Source organism: Panthera onca, chromosome A1, assembly GCF_046562875.1.
Source record: "Panthera onca isolate mPanOnc1 chromosome A1, mPanOnc1 haplotype 2, whole genome shotgun sequence".
NCBI classification, from domain to species: Eukaryota; Metazoa; Chordata; class Mammalia; order Carnivora; family Felidae; genus Panthera; species Panthera onca.
Genome location: NC_138339.1, coordinates 224,747,193 through 224,765,610, shown reverse-complemented (window position 1 = coordinate 224,765,610; position 18,418 = coordinate 224,747,193). Strand labels below are relative to the sequence as shown.

The 18,418-nt window shown below is 37.5% G+C and overlaps 1 long non-coding RNA gene across 1 annotated transcript in view; it reads left to right on the top strand.

Moving 5' to 3' along the window:
* Window positions 1-2,655: 2,655 nt before the first annotated feature.
* The window catches only part of LOC132682161 (uncharacterized), a 238,183-nt gene continuing 222,420 nt past the window's right edge, over window positions 2,656-18,418 (top strand). The window contains exon 1 of the long non-coding RNA XR_009611507.3: window positions 2,656-2,717. This is a non-coding gene — a long non-coding RNA (uncharacterized LOC132682161). The remainder of the gene's footprint in view (window positions 2,718-18,418) is intronic.

The window sequence follows — 18,418 nt, the reverse complement described above, 5'->3', positions numbered from 1 at the left end:
CAAAGAAGTATAGGAGAACTTATTTTCTTCTCTTATTGTCTTAATACTGAATTAACATGTGGGGTAAATAGTGTGTGCTTCAGAGAATTAAAAAAGAGCAGGAGATTTAGATATATTAAGAAAATTTGTTAGCCAAGCAAGTATTACCCATTTTTAGACAATACTGAAGGGCATGAGAAGGGAAGGGGAGAGGTCAGCTGTCATTCCTCCTTGTTTCTTCTTTGCTGATTTCTTCACTCCCTGCCAGTTAATTTCCATCTTCTTACTTTTCATCTGTATCAATTTTGCTCTCTCTCCCTCTCTGCCTCTCATATTCTCTCTCTCTCTCTCTCTCTCTCTTTCTCTCTTCCACTCTCCCTATCCCTCTTTTCTGTTTCTGGATCTTTCTCTTAATATAAGCATTTTAGTTTCCTAAGGCTGTGGTAAGAAAGTACCATATACTGGGTGGCTTAAAACATCATAAACGTATTCTCTCACAGTCCGAAGATCCAAGGTCCAAAATCATAGTGTCTGCAGAGTTGGTTCCTTCTGAGGTTTCTGAGGGATAATTTGTTCCATGCATTATTCTTAGCTTTTGATGACTTTCAGAAATCCTTGGTGTTTCTTGTCTTCTAGATGTATTGCTCCAATCTTTGCCTTCCCTGTCTTCCTATCACCTCTCCTCTACATGTTCTCCCCTTCTCTTTTCTTATCAGAGCACTTGTCATTGGATTTAGGGCTCACTCTAATCTAGGATGATCTCATCTTGAGATTCTTAACTGAGTTACATCTGCAAAGACCCTTTTTAAAAATAAGGTCACATTCACATGTTCTGGGTAAACATATCTTATGGGAGTCACCATTCAGCCCACTACAATAGGAAATCTTTTCTGGCAGCATTTCTTTCTACTTCGTATTCTCTCTCCTTATTCCTACTTTCCTTGTTGCTATTCTTTCCTCTGCCGTCTAGGACTTGGAACTGATACTTTCTGTTGTAAAATTTCATGGCACAGCTATGCTAGATCCACTCTCTAGGAAGTTCTAACCTCAAACCAGTTTAGGAAATGCTGCATTCTTTATCTTCCTGTTGGAAGTTCATTACATGCACTACCGTACTGAGGGTCTGAGAAACTAGACCTTCTAAACTACAGAGCTCCTTCAGCATAACATCTAGTAGAATCTTGTGAAACTCTGCTTTGTAGGACACACTTTTAGGAACCACCATGGGACTGTTTCCCTTTCTTCTAATTGCAGTACTACTTTGGTAGCTTTTTAAAGAATCTGTTTCCTGAATATTTCTGAGTCAGTCTCAGTTTTTGTTTTTCAACTCCTTCTTACTTTTTGTAAAAATTATTATATTGTCCTTAAAATTACTACCCCATATTTGTGTAGGTGACCCCTAAATTCACATTTCTAGGTTGGACCTATATTAGCTTAAATTTTCTACATTTCCTATCCAGTGTTAGCAGTAAATAAGCAATTCCTTTCTTTTTCCAGACTTTTCCAGTGGCATTTAAAACTCTTGTTTTATATTGTTTTTCAAAATAACAGCCTTGAAGAATTTAAAAAGAATTTTTGCTTCAAATTTCCTACAGAGGGACAGAAGAAAGTAACTGGCCTAGAACTTTTAATACCTATATGTGAAACAATAAAGCTTCAAAATGTTTTAGTAAATGGCTTCTAGAGCAAACCATATTGTATCATTAAAGCTTCAGAAAGAAAATGCAAAATAGCTGCATATTTATAAGACACATTTAGGCTACTCCCATTACTCATGGGATTTTCTGCACATTTGGAGTTGGAGTTGGAATTTTAAAAGATACTAGGCAACAGCACATTGATATTTCAGGGCTCATTCATCTTGATAAGTTCCATGATTTGTAGTTACTTTTCCACATAACTCTGATAACTTTTCTTTCTATGGAGCTAAAACAAAAAGTTTAACCTCTTTTTTTTAAATGCCTCTAAAATAAAATTTAAGTAAAATATCTTAAACAAAGTAAAAATGTTTATTTTTTAGAAACAATATGCCTAAATTACGATGCTCCTCTGAACTATATAACACCAAAGGACTGTGTGGCTGCGACTTTATTCTCTAGATAGTCTTAAAACCTTTAATACAGTGAAATACTGACAAATTAGTCAAAGTGTCATGTAACTCTCTGATCCTGATTTTCCATTATCATAGATGACACATACATTTGGTTTTCTTTAAATAGACCATTACTCCATTTATTCCATTGTATTTGAGCCCATCTAACAAGCTTCTGGTTCTACCCAGAGGCAGTACTTTGAGTGGCTTGCCAAGCTCTTATGAAATGCTTAGGTGTGTGCTGAGCCCCGTCTGACAGCCGCTGCTCTCATTTAATGATTTTGCCAGGGATTCAGTAACTGACTTGCCATTGGCTTGAGTTTGCCTGCATTTTCGCTTCTTATAATTTTAAGAGTATGGAAAAAAGCCCTCTTACCCCAGGTTAAACCAAGTAAAGAGAAATCTTACCGTAGGGAAAGAGGGAATACTGTACATAGCAATTTGCCAAAATTTTGATATATCTATGGAATATGAGAATCTTTAGATATGGGAATTGATAAAATAATTAAGAATGGCATTTGGGTAGTGATAAAGCTTAAATTTGAATTTAATTTCCTCTTCTCTTCCATTATTCCAGAAATTAACTGAAAGAGTGACTAAATTCCAAGGTATTTCTTCATGGAGATGAAAACTTAAAATTTTTGTTGTAAGTATATTGGAGATAGAGCTCAGTAGATTGTTTTGGACTTATGCAAACTAGGTATGATAGACTTATTGAACTAGTTACTTACTTTTATGACTGATGGGAAACAGTTCTCTATGGGTCTCTCTTGTATCTTTACATCTTGTGAGCAGATGTTCTAGCTGCCCTTTCATTCCACATTATGTTTGTAAGGATATCTGTATGGAGAATAGCTTTGAAAGATAAAGATAATGTCTCCTTCTCTAGCAGAGTGCAGATGTGCTAGTTTTACAGTAAAATAAACATAATGTCTCCTTTCAGAGCAAAGATAAGGCAGGTCTGCTTATTGCTCATTATAAAATATTTGCTCAATATAAAATATTACTGTACAATAAGCGCAGTGTTCTTCAGCTGTGACACTAACCCCCTATGTGTATAGCATCTGCCTGACCCACTTTGTGTTATTGTCATGGGACTTGGGGGCAAGGGGAACAGACACAACCATAAAGCCGAATTTTCATGAGTAAAAATGTCTTCTGTCTCTGATGCAGAGGTTTTTTTCTCAGATCTATAAGTGTTAATTCTTTAGGCTAACTTTGGAAAGCAACTTCACTTTCCCTATTTCCAAGGTTTCAGGGGGCTGTACTCAACTCAGATGACTAAGGATTAAAATTATTTCTAGCTCACACAGCCTTCATTGAGAATTGGATGCCTACTACTGCTTCATCCTTCATCCTTCACATGATTAACTCAGGCTGTTCCCATTTTGGGTATTGCCATTTGAATTTTTATACTCCTGATGGCAAACAAAGCAGGGGATGAGAGTAAGTGGAGAACTTGCACCCACCCTTTTGTGACTTGACTCCTATTACTTCCTGTTCATTTTCTAGAACTAGTCACATGGTTCCACCAAGATGCAAAGTGATTGAGAATTTTAGAGGAAATCACGGACATTCAGTAAACAGTAATGTCTCTGTCAATTTCATGAATATCTTTGTAAATTCTTTTAAGTATAGGTTGATCTGCCCAAGATTTGCCTGAATAATCTCGGGCAAGCATTGCACTTTAGAAATTGTTATAGTCTCATAACAAATTTCAGTGACTGCTATGTGTGAACCCCTACTTCCTTAAAAAAAAGTGTCTTTGCTATTTCTGTCTGATTATTCTTCCAGATGAAATTCAAAATCCTTTTTGGGCATTAAAATTCTTTAAAATATTTTGTTATTTTTATTGGAATAAGTTAAAGCAGTAAAGTAATTAAGAAGAACTGATATTTTTACAATATTAATCTTTCAGTGTGGAAACAAGAATATATTCTAGTTTATGTAGCAGTAAAGGATTTATAATTTCCTTCATAATATTCAAATACATTTCTAAAATAATTGCTCTTAGGTATTTTAGGTTTTAAATTGTTTCTTGTGAACGATATTTCCTTTTTATTGCTGAAATCTGTTTCTTTGAAAAGATTCATAAGCTAGATAAACCTATAGAAAAGTGAATCAAGGAAATGTAGAAGGAAGAAAACCAAATATAGAAAACAAAACATAAATAATTATATACATATGTAAAAATGGTTTGAAAATCAAAAGTAAATATTATGAACAATCATATACTAGTTAGAAAACCAAATGACATCGTTACATTTCTGGAAAAAATATAAATGTTGAAGTTGGTTCTTAGTCAAATAGAAATAGAAGTAGAAATAGAAGAGAAGCAGAAAAGTTGAAAAGAAAATGACCATAAAATAAATTGAAGTGGCAATCAAAACCATCCCTCTATAAAAGCACCAGGCTGGATGATTTTTCAGGCTAGTTTTATCCAACTTTCAAATGATACATAACCAGTACCATGTTATTGGTGGTATCCTTATTTTAGGATGTCCAAAAATTGAGTAAAAGAGGTAAAAATTGCTTGATACTTTTTATTAGGCTAGATAAGATACCAGATACCGCATTCTCAAAAACAGAAAAAGAAAGGTAAATCATAGGTCAATTTAGTTTATGATTAGAGATGAGAAATCTGTGATAAAATCATACAGTAGTAATTGAATGAGCTTTGGCATTTTGATGAAGTATTTAAGGCATATAGTAAGATAGCTATAATCACAAAAGTACATTGGGATTAATAATATCTTGATTCCCCAAACCTTTCTGTAGATGTAGAGTTAATTAGATGCCTCTAAATGAAAAAAAAAATGGGTATAGTTAATGTGATAATTCCTCTCAGAAATGGGAATGTGAACACTACTGATTGTGTGGCAGACCTTTTTGCAATCAGTTGGCTTTCAGTTCTTTGTTTTCAACAGTACTGGAGAAGGACCTAATTGAGTTTCCAACTATTTATGATGGAAAGTGATTTTTTTAATTTTTAAATCACTGTATGGTTTTGGTGAAGTAGTGGCAAAGAATTGAATGACATTTGCTAAAGAAACAAACTCCTTCCATTATTTTTTGTTTGTTGATGTGACGGAAGTTTCTTAATACTTGTGTCTATAAAAATGGAAAATAGAAATAGAATTGACTTTGTTACCCTACTTTAGCAATAGTTAATATTCCACAATGGATTACATTAACTAATGGGGAAACATACAAACAAACAAAAATACCTTTGCCTATGTAATGAAGAAGTACATTTCCAAGAAAATTTACTTTTATTTTTAAAATATATTTATGAAAATTTGTAATGTTTTGATGAATTGTGCATTAATAATAACATTAACAAATAAATGAAAACTAAAGTTTTAAACTCAGTTTTGTTTCCTCTCGGCTCTCACTCGATTACAAAGCTGCTGATTGGGTCTGCACCTCAAGAAGCAGGTTCTAATATTTAAAAATTTTTTTTTATTTTATTTTTTATTTGTTTAAATTTACATCCAAATTAGTTAGCATATAGTGCAACAATGATTTCAGGAGTAGATTCTTTAGTGCCCCTTACCCATTTAGCCCATCCCCCCTCCCACAACCCCTCCAGTAACCCTTAGTTTGTTCTCCATATTTATGAGTCTCTTCTGTTTTGTCCCCCTCCCTGTTTTTATATTATTTTTATTTCCCTTCCCTTATGTTCATCTGTTTTGTGTCTTAAAGTCCTCATATGAGTGAAGTCATATGATTTTTGTCTTTCTCTGACTGATTTCACTTAGCATAATATCCTCCAGTTCCATCCACATAGTTGCAAATGGCAAGATTTCATTCTTTTTGATTGCTGAGTAATACTCCATTATATACATTGGCTATTGTTGATAGTGCTGCTATAAACATGGGATACAGCACACCTGTATCCCATGGATAAATGCCTAGTAGTGCAATTACTGGGTCGTAAGGTAGTTCTATTTTTAGTTTTTTGAGGAACCTCCATACTGTTTTCCAGAGTGTCTGCACCAGCTTGCATTCCCACCAACAATGCAAACGAGATCCTCTTTCTTTGCATCCTCGCCAACATCTGTTGTTGCCTGAGTTGTTAATGAAAAAAAAAATTTTTAAATGTTCATTTATTTTTGAGAAAGAGACAGAGAGAGTGTGAGAGGGGGAGGAACAGAGAGAGAGGGAGACATGGAATCTGAAGCAGGCTCTAGGCTCTGAGCTGTTAGCATGGAGCCAGATGTGGGGCTCGAACTCATAAACCATGAGATCATGGCCTGAGCCAAAGTCAGATGCTTAACTGACTGAGCCACCCAGGCACCCCAGAAGCAGGTTCTAATATACTTGGAAAGTTTGTAGTTGGATGGGAAAGGTCTGTCCCACAGAATAAGGGCAATAAGGACACTATGATCCTTTGTGTTCCAATGAGGTGAGGCACTAAGGAGTCATTCAGAAAAAAATAAAACTATGAACACTAACCAAAGGCTGAGTCAGACACTGTTGTGCAGGAGGGTGACATGAAATTGACATGATTAGAAACAGAACTCAGTTTTCTGTAATCAATACCTCCTGAATTAAAGCATGAAATGAAGGAAATTGTTATTTTTGCACAGCCAACTAACCTTTTCTTTATTTTCTCAAGTCTTTTGAAGTACAAAAGACTTTCAGTCTGCTCTTAAAGCTGGATCAAATACTTAACCTTATTTGGTGATGCTCTCAATGTAAGCTTATTGAGTGTTTTGGCTCAAAACAATCACTTTTCATGAGTGTAGAATTTAAGCAGAATTTGAATATACCTGTACTTCTTTGACGTGAGTTAGAGGTGAGAGGGCTTTAATCACGATAGTCTGAGTATACATTTAATAACCTCATCACTCAGTATAAACATATTACTATATACATGTCAAATTGAATTATTAAGCTTATGAAACTGAGCTAAAGATAAAAATTTTCTTTAAAAATGGACTAAGACTGTAGTTATTAAGAAATAAAGCATAATTGCTAAATTATGTCAGTGATATACCCAATCTATATATATATCTTGAAAATATTTAAGTTGTGATGTTCCCATATTAGAAGGATTCCTGGAAAGGCTTTTCCTGCCATTAGGCAAATTTATACTTAAATAGTTCTAGTGGGATATTTGGCATTTGTTACTTTTGTGGGGCAATTTAAACTGTGGCATTTTTACTTCCATGATGGAACTTTGCTAAATTACTAGACCCAGTAGAAATTTATTCCACCTGCTGCATAAAGATAGTCTAATTCTAAATTATGTAATACCAATTTGAAAATTATATTATTAATTCATGATGTGGTTAAGAGAACAGGCTCCAAAGTCAGACTGCTAATGTTGAAATTCTAGCTCTATGATTGAATGGTTTCTTAATCTAAGCAAGTTTCTTAATTTTTCACAGCTCCTGTTTTTCTCATCCATAAATCAGTAATAATAATTAGGTTCATTAAAATGATACGTGTAAAACACTTAGTATAGTGGATGGCATATATAAATTAGACAATAAATGTTCACTCTTATAGTTATTGTATGTAGCCATCTGTTCATTTATTTATTCAACCTATATTTATTGCATTCCCAGAGATGAAGTGCATGGAAATCAGATATAAATGTTTTGCCCCAGTCATAAATGAACTCACTGTCTAGTTGGAGGTATAGACAAGTAAAGAAATGAATACAATTCAGTGTCAGAAGTGGTAAGACAGAGAATATTATGAGCCACCCAATCTGGGTGGGAAATGGAGGCCATGGAAGATTACTTGGAGGAGATGCTATCCACATTGAGGTTTAAAGGATGAGTGAGACTTATAGAGCAGTAAATAATAGTGTTCTAGGCAGAGGGAATAGGATTGGTTGACTGAAAATATATATGAATATGACCTATTCATGTAAAGTCTTGTTTTAAAGTTAACTGATAAGATTTGTAGAATTATGTGTGTGTGTGTGTGTGTGTGTGTGTGTGTGTGTGTGAACCTCTGTCTCTCACTTTCCTATTTGTAATAGAATCCTCCTGGACCATGAGTTCCTTGAGATAGGAGTGGTGCCTCAGTAACTAATACAATGGCTGGCACATAGTAGGAGATAATAGATATTTATTGTATCAAATTAAGTGAAATTAATTCTTAGAAAGGGAATTTTTTAGAATTAAAAATACAGGCGAGAACTCCTAATCCTAGGAAAGATTATCAGGGAGAGATTAATTACAAGTGTGTAGTGTGTTACAGCAGGGAGGTAACTCAAATTCAGGTGGAAAGAGCCAGCACCTCTCTAGCCCCTTTTGGAACAGAGCAATCGAAATACATTTTTGAAATATCAGATAAATTTAAATACAAGCACAAAAAAGCATTCTAAAATGCTTTTTATTTCATTTGTTTCTGTTTATTAGTATAAATAATTGAGAAATATGGATGGTCTCATATACTTGAGATTGAAAATAAATATAAGAAGAGAACATAGTTTAAAACATATAAAAGGATGTCTAATTTAGTGAGCATTAAAAGATAATCACATTTAGGAATGACAGCCTAAGAAGCTTTGCAAAACTCTTTGTTTTAGAACAAAATACTTCATCACTGAGGAATAGTTTTCAATGTCTGTATATTTTCTTTTTAAACAAAAATTTTTTTTTTTAACGATTATTTATTTTTGAGACAGAGACAGAGCATGAACGGGGGAGGGTCAGAGAGAGAGGGAGACACAGAATCTGAAACAGGCTCCAGGCTCTGAGCTGTCAGCACAGAGCCCGACGCGGGGCTCAAACTCACGGACCGCGAGATCATGACCTGAGCCGAAGTCGGCCGCTTAACCGACTGAGCCACCCAGGCGCCCCACAATGTCTGTATATTTTCTAAACAGTGTGGAGTCTAAATAGATAAATCTCAAGTGAGTAATTTGGAACATTTATCTGTATTGAATATGAAGGTATGAAAAAGTAAATTTACCTTCAAAGGAAATTTTAGACTTTGGTTTTTTCACTTCAGAGAATTTGTATGTATCTTTTTATCTTTGTGGTACTAAATACAACCCCTGTATAATTATACCAACAAGTGAAACAATCTTCTTAAATATTTTTGTGACCTTTATAATCATAGAGGTTCAATTGTATATCAAATTAAACAAAGTAAGCTGAGTAAGAAGAACAGAATCTAGACATTGGTGACATGCATTGCGTACGCTGTCATAGCGGCAAATAAGATGGTTGAGTCAACTGTACCGTTCTCCTCATCTTGGAAGGAACAGGTTCTTTGTGCATCTTGTCCCCTGATCTTTTTCTTAGAGCATTTACATGAAAATTTCATACTGCCAGTTTTTTCTCTGCTTCATTGAGATGTATGTAAAACCTCTTGCCAGTTTTATAACCCAGGAGTGTCTTTCTTAAGGATCTGGGAGCTGTCATCTGTGGCCTGTTAAGACCAGCATAATTTCAGTATTATTTAAGATAAGAAAGTAACTCCAGACTTAAAAATATTTTCCCTCCATCAAAGCTTGGGAAGATGATGGAGTAGGAGGCCTCTGAGCTCACCCCATCCCGTGTTTTCAACTAGATATCATCCACATCCAAACCAACAAACCAGAGAGTAATCTGAAGACTGGCAGAACAAACTCCACAATTAATATAGAGAAGAAGTTGCATCTGAAAGGTTAGGAAGATCAGATAGGTAGAGGGAGGCTTCCCGAAGGAGGGAGCTCGCATGCCAGAGAGGGCAGAGAAATGGGGGAAAGACTAATCCACATAGACTAATGTGCTGGGCTTTAGAAACCAGAGGGACTGCATTCTGTAAGTTTATAAAACCAGTGGGTCTTGGAAGCTTTGGAGGTCAGCTGACTCAGCACTGAATGACCTGGGAGGGTAAGTGATAGCTGGGTCACCCTCCTTAAAGAGACAGCAGCCTGTATGAAGAGGCAACATAAAAATGGCAGTTTGCACAATGCGGGGGGCAAACAGGAGACAGATCATTTCATATTGATTTCTGAGAATTTTGGGGGACTTCTCAAAAAACAAGGTAGCTGGCAGGTGACACCTTCCTCCCCCCATTCCCAGCATAAGCACAGAGACACTTGTGGGAAGGGGGGCTGCACAGACACTACCTAACCTGCTATCAGTGCATCATGCCCACAAGTTCTCCTGCGGACTTACCCACTCCAAACCTTCTGGTCTCAGCCCTGAGCTCAGGGGGAATTTTGTTAAAGCCAAGCCTGTCTCCTGCCCAGCTGCTGGGTAAACAGCTGCCACCTCGTGCTGCACTAAGCCACATGACTCCTGCATTCAGAGCACTTCAAAGAATTTGGCAGAGGGCTAGTGGCCCAGAAGGTATTTTGCTAACATCATCATCCTGCTCCCAAGTTCCCTGGGGAGGGGCACATACTCCCCAGAGCTAGCCTTTCTGGGTCCCACTAACACAACAGAGAGTAAGCACAGCACACAATAGGCAAAGTTAGTACAGGCAACTGCATGACAAGGAAAAGTGACTCAGATACAAAAAACAGGGCATAAGCAACACACATAGGATAGCCTTCTGAAGTGCCAAGTTCTGGTAAACAAGGGACACTGCACTGAAGGGCACTCCAGGACCTCTTCTACATAAAGTCCCTACTTTCAAGAGCAGAATATATAGCTGACTTTATTAACATACAAAAATAGACACAGAGAGGCAAGCAAAATGAAGAAAGAGCAATTTATTCCAAATGAAAGAACAGGACAAGGCCACAGCCAGAGATCGAAGTGAAACAGATATAAGTAACATGTCTATAAATAATTTAAAATGATCATAAGACAGTCACCGAACTTGAGAAGAGTGGAAGACATGAGTAAGACCCTTAAATATGGATAAGGAATAACATAGTATATAGAGTGAGGTAAGGAGGAAGATGGCCGCATAGGAGGACGCTGGGCTCACCGCTTCCTGCGGATCACTTAGATTCCACCCACACCTGCCTAAATAACCGAGAAAACTAGCAGAACGGATTCTCCAGAGCCAAGCACAGACGAGAGGCTCACAGAAGAGAGTAGGAAGGACAGAGAGGCGGTGCGTGCTACACGGACTGGAGGGAGGGAGCCGGGGCGGGGGGCGGCCCCCCGGCCAAGCCGAGCCCCCGAGTCTGGCTTGCAAAAATGGAGGGGCTGATGGATTGTGTTCTGACAGCAAGAGGGACTTAACATCTGGAAGGTTATAAGTTAACAGATCTACTCGGAGAATGGGAGGGCTGCAGGACAACAGGAGGGAGAGTTGTTGAGCCCCCGACAACAGAGCGCAGCTTGGCAGGGAACAAAGGCGCTTGCCAGTGCCATCTGCCTCGCCCATCCCCCAGCCAAAATCCCAAAGGGAACCAATTCCTGTCAGGGAATTTTCTTGCACCTCCCAAACACCAAAATGCTGTGCTTCTTCAGATCCATCCCTCCGACGGGTCTGACTCCTTCCCAGTGCCGCAGGACCACTCCAGAAGTGGATTTCCTAAGGAAAAACAAGCTGAGCCTGCCCCTACCACCTCTGTGCACCTTGCCGATCCACCCCAGCTAATACGCCAGTTCCCCAGCACCACAAGCCTGGCAGTGTGCAAGTAGCCCAAACTGGCCACGCCACCCCACAGTGAATCCCGCCCCTAGGAGAGGGGAAGAGAAGGCACACACCAGTCTGACTGTGGCCCCAGCAGTGGGCTGGGGGCAGACATCAGGTCGGACTGCGGCTGCAACCACCAAGGCAAGTTATTCAAGACAGCACAGGGGAAGTGCCCTGCAGCTCTGCACCACTCCAGTGACTATCCAAAATGATGAAATGGAAGAATTCCCCTCAAAAGAATCTCCAGGAAATAACGACAGCTAACGAACTGATCAAAAATGATTTAAACAATATAACAGAAAGTGAATTTAGAATAATAGTCATAAAATTAATCGTTGGGCTTGAAAACAGTATAGAGGACAGCAGAGAATCTATTGCTACAGAGATCAAGGGACTAAGGAACAGCCAGGAGGAGCTAAAAATGCTATAAATGAGCTACAAAATAAAATGGAGACAATCACAGCTCAGATTGAAGAGGCAGAGGAGAGAATAGGTGAACTAGAAGATAAAATTATGGAAAAAGAGGAAGCTGAAAAAAAGAGAGATACAAATCCAGGAGTATGAGGGGAAAATTAGAGAACTAGGTGATGCACTAAAGAGAAATAATCTACACATAATTGGTATTCCAGAGAGGAAGAGAGAAGGAAAGGTGCTGAAGGTATACTTGAAGACATCATAGCTGAGAACTTCCCTGAACTGGGGAAGGAAAAAGGCATTGAAATCCAAGAGGCACAGAGAACTCCCTTCAGACGTAACTTGAATCGATCTTCTGCACGACATATCATAGTGCAACTGCCAAAATACAGGGATAAAGAGAAAATTCCGAAAGCAGCTAGGGATAAACGTGCTCTAACATATAAAGGGAGACCTATAAGACTCGTGACGGATCTCTCTACTGAAACTTGGCAGGCCAGAAAGGAATGGCAGGAAATCTTCAATGTGATGAACAGAAAAAAATATGCAGCCGAGAATCCTCTATCCAGGAAATCTGTCATTTAGAATAGAAGGAGAGAGAAAGGTCTTCCCAAACAAACAACAACTGAAGGAATTCATCACCACTAAACCAGCCCTACAAGAGATCCTAAGGGGGATCCTGTGAGACAAAGTACCAGAGATATCGCTACAAGCATGAAACCTACAGACATCACAATGACTCTAAACCCATATCTTTCTATAATAACACTGAATGTAAATGGACTAAATGCGCCAACCAAAAGACATAGGGTATCAGAATGGATAAAAACACAGGACCTATCTATTTGCTGTCTGCAAGAGGCTCATTTTAGACCTGAGGACACTTTCAGATTGAAAGTGAGGGGATGGAGAACTATTTATCATGCTACTGGAAGTCAAAAGAGAGCTGGAGTAGCCATACTTATATCAGACAAACTAGACTTTAAATTAAAGGCTGTAACAAGAGATGAAGAAGGGAATTATATAATAATTACAGGGTCTATCCATCAAGAAGAGCTAACAATTATAAATGTCTGTGCGCCGAATACAAGAGCCCCCAAATATATAAAACAATTACTCACAAACATAAGCAACCTTATTGACAAGAATGTGGTAATTGCAGGGGACTTTAATACCCCACTTACAACAATGGATAGATCATCTAGACACACGGTCAACAAAGAAACAAGGGACCTGAATGATACATTGGATCAGATGGACGTGACAGATATATTTAGAACTCTGCATCCCAAAGCAACAGAATATACTTTCTTCTCGAGTGCACATGGAACATTCTCCAAGATAGATTACATTCTGGGTCACAAAACAGCCCTTCATAAGTATACAAGAATTGAGATCATACCATGCATACTTTCAGACCACAATGCTATGAAGCTTGAAATCAACCACAGGAAAAAGTCTGGAAAACCTCCAAAAGCATGGAGGTTAAAGAACACCCTACTAAAGAATGAATGAGTCAACCAGGCAATTAGAGAAGAAATTAAAAAATATATGGAAACAAATGAAAATGAAAATACAACAATCCAAACACCTTGGGATGCAGCGAAGGCAGTCCTGAGAGGAAAATACATTGCAATCCAAGCCTATCTCAAGAAACAAGAAAAATCCCAAATACAAAATCTAACAGCCCACCTAAAGGAAATAGAAGCAGAGCAGCAAAGACACCCCAAACCCAGCAGAAGAAGAGAAATAGAGAAATAATAAAGGTCAGAGCAGAAATAAGCAATATAGAATCTAAAAAAACTGTAGAGCAGATCAATGAAACCAAGAGTTGGTTTTTTGAAAAAATAAACAAAATTGTTAAACCTCTAGCCAGGCTTCTCAAAAAGAAAAGGAAGATGACCCAAATAGATAAAATCATGAATGAAAATGGAATTATTACAACCAACCCCTCAGAAATACAAGCAATTATCAGGAAATACTATGAAAAATTATATGCCAACAAACTGGACAACCTGGAAGAAATGGACAAATTCCTAAACACCCACACACTTCCAAAACTCAAACAGGAAGAAATAGAAAGCTTGAACAGACCCATAACCAGCGAAGAAATTGAATCGGTTATCAAAAATCTCCCAACAAATAAGAGTCCAGGACTAGATGGCTTCCCAGGGGAATTCTACCAGACGTTTAAAGCAGAGATAATACCTATCCTTCTCAAGCTATTCCAAAAAATAGAAAGGGAAGGAAAACTTCCAGACTCATTCTATGAAGCCAGTATTACTTTGATTCCTAAACCAGACAGAGACCCGGTAAAAAAAGAACTACAGGCCAATATCCCTGATGAATATGGATGCAAAAATTCTCAATAAGATACTAGCAAATCGATTTCAACAGCTTATAGAAAGAATTATTCACCATGATCAAGTGGGATTCATTCCTGGCATGCAGGGCTGGTTCAGCATTCGCAAATCAATCAACGTGATACATCACATCAATAAAAGAAAAGATAAGAACCATATGATCCTGTCAATCGATGCAGAAAAAGCATTTGGCAAAATTCAGCATATTTTCTTAATGAAAACCCTCGAGAAAGTCGGGATAGAAGGAACATACTTAAACATCATAAAAGCCATTTATGAAAAGCCCACAGCTAATATCATCCTCAATGGGGAAAAACTGAGAGCTTATCCCCAGAGATCAGGAACACGACAGGGATGTCCACTCTCACCGCTGTTGTTTAACATAGTGTTGGAAGTTCTAGCACCAGCAATCAGACAACAAAAGGAAATCAAAGGCATCAAAATTGGCAAAGATGAAGTCAAGCTTTCACTTTTTGCAGATGACATGATATTATACATGGAAAATCCGATACACTCCACAAAAGTCTGCTAGAACTGATACATGAATTCAGCAAAGTTGCAGGATACAAAAATCAATGTACAGAAATCAGTTGCATCCTTATACACTAATAATGAAGCAACAGAAAGAGAAATAAAGAAACTGATCCCATTCACAATTGCACCAAGAAGCATAAAATACCTAGGAATAAATCTAACCAAAGATGTACAAGATCTGTATGCTGAAAACTCTAGAAAGCTTATGAAGGAAATTGAAGAAGATATAAAGAAATGGAAAAACATTCCGTGCTCATGGATTGGAAGAATAAATATTGTCAAAATGTCAATACTACCCAAAGGTATCTACACATTCAATGCAATCCCAATCAAAATTGCACCGGCATTCTTCTCGAAGCTAGAACAAGTAATCCTGAAATTCATATGGAACCACAAAAGGCCCCGAATAGCCAAAGTAATTTTGAAGAAGAAGACCAAAGCAGGATGCATCACAATGCCAGACTTTAGCCTCTACTACAAAGCTGTCATCATCAAGACAGCATGGTATTGGCACAAAAACAGACACATAGACCAATGGAATAGAATAGAATCCCCAGAACTAGACCCACAAAAGTATGGCCAACTAATCTTTGACAAAGCAGGAAAGAATATCCAATGGAAAAAATACAGTCTCTTTAACAATGGTGCTGGGAGAACTGGACAGCAACATGCAGAAGAATGAAAGTAGACCACTTTCTAACACCATTCACAAAAATAAACTCAAAATGGATAAAGGACCTGAATGTGAGACAGGAAACCGTCAATACCCTAGAGGAAAAAACAGAAAAAGACCTTTCTGACCTTAGCCGCAGCAATTTCTTACTTGACACATCCCCAACGGCAAGGGAATTAAAAGCAAAAATGAACTATTGGGACCTCATGAAGATCAAAAGCTTCTGCACAGCAAAGGAAACAATCAACAAAACTAAAAGGCAACCAACAGAATGGGAAAAGATATTTGCAAATGACATATCGGACAAAGGGCTAGTATCCAAAATCTATAAAGAGCTCACCAAACTCTACGCCCGAAAAACAAATAACCCAGTGAAGAAATGGGCAGAAAACATGAATAGACACATTTTAAAGAAGACATCCGGATGGTCAACAGGCATATGAAAAGATGCTCAACATCGCTCCTCATCAGGGAAACACAAATCAAAACCACACTCAGATATCACCTCACGCCAGTCAGAGTGGCCAAAATGAACAAATCAGGAGACTATAGATGCTGGAGAGGATGTGGAGAAACGGGAACCCTCTTGCAGTGTTGGTGGGAGTGCAAACTGGTACAGCCACTCTGGAAAACAGTGTGGAGGTTCTTCAAAAAATTAAAAATAGACCTACCCTATGACCCAGCAGTAGCACTGCTAGGAATTTACCCAAAGGATACAGGAGTACTGATGCATAGGGGCACTTGTACCCCAATGTGTATAGCAGCACTCTCAACAATAGCCAAATTATGGAAAGAGCCTAAATGTTCATCAACTGATGAATGGATAAAGAAATTGTGGTTTATGTACACAATGGAGTACTACGTGGCAATGAGAAAGAATGAAATATGGCCCTTTGTAGCAACATGGATGGAACTGGCAAGTGTGATGCTAAGTGAAATAAGCCATACAGAGAAAGACAGATACCATATGTGTTCACTCTTATATGGATCCTGAGAAACTTAACAGGAACCCATGGGGGAGGGGAAGGAAAAAAAAAGAGGTTAGAGTGGGAGAGAGCCAAAGCATAAGAGACTTAAAAACTGAGAACAAACTGAGGTTTGATAGGTGGTGGGAGGGCGGGGAGGGTGGGCAATTGGTATTGAGGAGGGCACCTGTTGGGATGAGCACTGGGTGTTGTATGGAAACCAATTTGACAATAAATTTCATATATTTAAAAATAAATAAATAAATAAATAGTAAAATAAAATCATATATAAAGAAAAAAATTGGAAGCATTTTTAAATGGGGAAAATTATACTCTGTGCTTTTAAAGAAGATTAAAAGTCTACTTTGTAAAATGAAGAAAAAGGAATAACATAGTAGACATAAAAGATACAATAAATGAAATGAGAAACACACTTGATAGAATGAACAGCTGGATGAACGAAGCAGAGGAATGAATTAGTGACCTAGAAGACAGTGGGTGGGGCAAATAATCAAGCTAAAGAAAAGAGAGAAAAGAATTATATAAAGTAAGAATATACTTAGGGAACTCCATGACTCCATCAAATGTAATAACTTTCATATTATAAGAGTCTCAAGAGATGGAGAGACAGAAGGGGGGGGGCAGATAATTTATTTGAAGAAATAATAGCTGAAAACTTCCCTAATCTGGGGAAGGAAACAGATATCCAGACCCAGAAGGCACAGAGTACACCAACAGAATCAACAAAAGCAAGCCTACACCAAGACATATTGTAATTAAATTTACAAAATATAGTGATAAAGAAAAAATTCTAAAAACATCAAGACAAAGAAATCACTAACTTACAAAGGAAAACCCGAAAGGCTAGCAGGAGATTTTTCCAACGGAAACTTTGCAAGCCAGGAGGGAGTAGCATGATATATTCAAAATGCTGAATGAGAAAAATCTGCAGCCAAGAATATTCTATCCCCAAGGCTATCAATCAGAATAGAGGAGAGAGAAAATGTTTCCCAGACAAACAACAACTAAAGGAGTTCATGACCACTAAACCAGTTCTGCAAGAAAAGGGACTCTTTGAGTGGAGAAGAGAGACCAAGAGAGAGTATAGAGGTAAGAAACGTAGAAACAGTAAAAATGAATATTTCTGTAAAAGAAACTGTCTAGGAATGCACACAAAAAGGATATAAAATAAAATAATGTATACCTAAAAAATGGAGAAGAGAGGAGAAAACAAAGGTTTCAAACTTAAATGACAATCAATATAGACTGCTGTATGCAGAAAAGGTGGTATAGAAACTCAATGGTAACAGTGTATCAGAAACCACTAATAAATATGCAACGAATAAAGAAAGGAATCCAAATATATCACTAAAGAAAATCAGCAAAACATTAGAGAGAAAGATAAGAAAGGATCAGAGAATATCTTCAGAAACAACCACAAAACAAGTAATAGCATGGCAGTAAGTACATATATATTAATAATTACTTTGAATGTAAATGGACTAAAAGCTCTGGTCAAAAAGCATAGGATGGCAGAGTGGATAAAAAAACAAGACCCATCTATATGTTGCCTACAAGATACCCATTTTAGACCTAAAGACACCTGCAGATTGAAAGTGAGAGGATGGAGAAACATCTGTCACATAAATGGATGTTAAAAGGAAGCTGGAATACCAATACATACATCAGACAAAATAAACTTTAAAACAAAGGCTGTAACAAGAGGCAAAGAAGGAAACTATGTAATCATGTGGGGGACACTCCAACAAGAAGTTTCTAAATTCTAAATATTTATGCATCCAACATCCATAAATACATAAATACGTAAAACACTTAATAACAAACA